Source organism: Capricornis sumatraensis, unplaced genomic scaffold (assembly GCF_032405125.1).
Source record: "Capricornis sumatraensis isolate serow.1 unplaced genomic scaffold, serow.2 scaffold1, whole genome shotgun sequence".
In the NCBI taxonomy this organism is placed as follows: domain Eukaryota; kingdom Metazoa; phylum Chordata; class Mammalia; order Artiodactyla; family Bovidae; genus Capricornis; species Capricornis sumatraensis.
In genome coordinates this window covers 1,522,955-1,524,290 of record NW_027184612.1, presented here as the reverse complement: position 1 = coordinate 1,524,290, position 1,336 = coordinate 1,522,955, and the positions used below count along the sequence as shown (strand labels likewise).

At 44.4% G+C, this 1,336-nt stretch overlaps 1 pseudogene; it reads right to left on the bottom strand.

Moving 5' to 3' along the window:
- Positions 1 to 445: 445 nt before the first annotated feature.
- On the bottom strand, positions 446 to 566 carry LOC138072320 (5S ribosomal RNA; annotated as a pseudogene).
- Positions 567 to 1,336: the final 770 nt, after the last annotated feature.

The following is a 1,336-nucleotide window of genomic DNA, read 5'->3' as shown; positions in this document are numbered from 1 at the left end:
GATGCAGGGCCTCAATATGCTAGACAACAAGAAGATCTAATCTTAACCTTATTAATATGATGCGGGTAATGCAATTTCCTGTAGAGACATCACATAATTTCCCATATTTCTTAGAAGAAAGAAAGTGAAGTCACTCAGGCATGTCCGACTCTTTGCTACCCCGTGGACTGTAGCCCACCAGGCTCCTCTGTCCATGGGAATTTCCAGGTAAGAATACTGGAGTGGGTTGCCATTTCCTTCTTCAGGGGATCTTCCCAACCCAGGGATCGAACCCAGTTCTCCCACATTGCAGGCAGATGCTTTACCCTCTGAGCCACCAGGGAAGCCCTCCAAAATGGCAGAAGGTAGTGGAACACTATCCATGGACTGTAGCCCACCAGGCTCCTCTGTCCATGGGATTTTCCAGGCAAGAATACCGGAGTGGGTTGCCATTTCCTTCTCCATGAGCCTACAGCACCCAGTATTCCCAGGCAGTCTCCCATCCAAGTACTAATCAGGCCCGACCCTGCTTAGCTTCCGAGATCAGAGGAAATGGGGCGTGTTCAGGGTGGTCTGCTGCTGTTGCTAAGTCACTTCAGTCGTGTCCGACTCTGTGCGACCCCACAGATGGCAGCCCACCAGGCTCCTCCGTCCCTGGGATTCTCCAGGCAAAAATACTGCAGTGGGTTGTGATTTCCTTCTCCAATGCATGCATGCATGCTAAGCCACTTCAGTCATGTCCAACTCTGTGCGACCTCCTGGACAGCAGCCCACCAGGCTCCTCTGACCACGGTATTCTCCAGGCAAGAATACTGCAGTGGGTTGCCATTTTGGCCGTAGGCTTATCTCCATTTGCATCACGAACTGAATATCCCTCATCCCCTGGCTGATTCTCTCAACCATGACTTGGGTGATCTCCCCCAAATTATTAGTATCTCTACAAGGTGACTCTTGCAACGTGACTCTGATTCTAAGTACCAGAGGCCATAGGAAAAGCTGAAAACTAGGACATAATTGCAAGATGTGATGCTTAAAATTGGGTAAAGTAAGAAAACCTTTGTCATGGAGTTGAAAGCCTATTGAAAATAAGGTAAGGATTGAAAGTGTACAATAATTTTGATTTTTACACAACACAATAATATCTTAAAATATTTAAATGTAAAACATTCACATTCCAAATGTTTCATGTAAGCTGAATAAAAGTAAAGACGACTTTCCTCTCAATTTAATAAAAATTTCTGATACCAGATTACTACTTACTTATTTAATTGCTCATGGCATTAGTTTTCACCATAAATTCAAAATCCAATTAACATTTTATTAATGAGAGTATGTGTATGGGCACATAGTACTTATA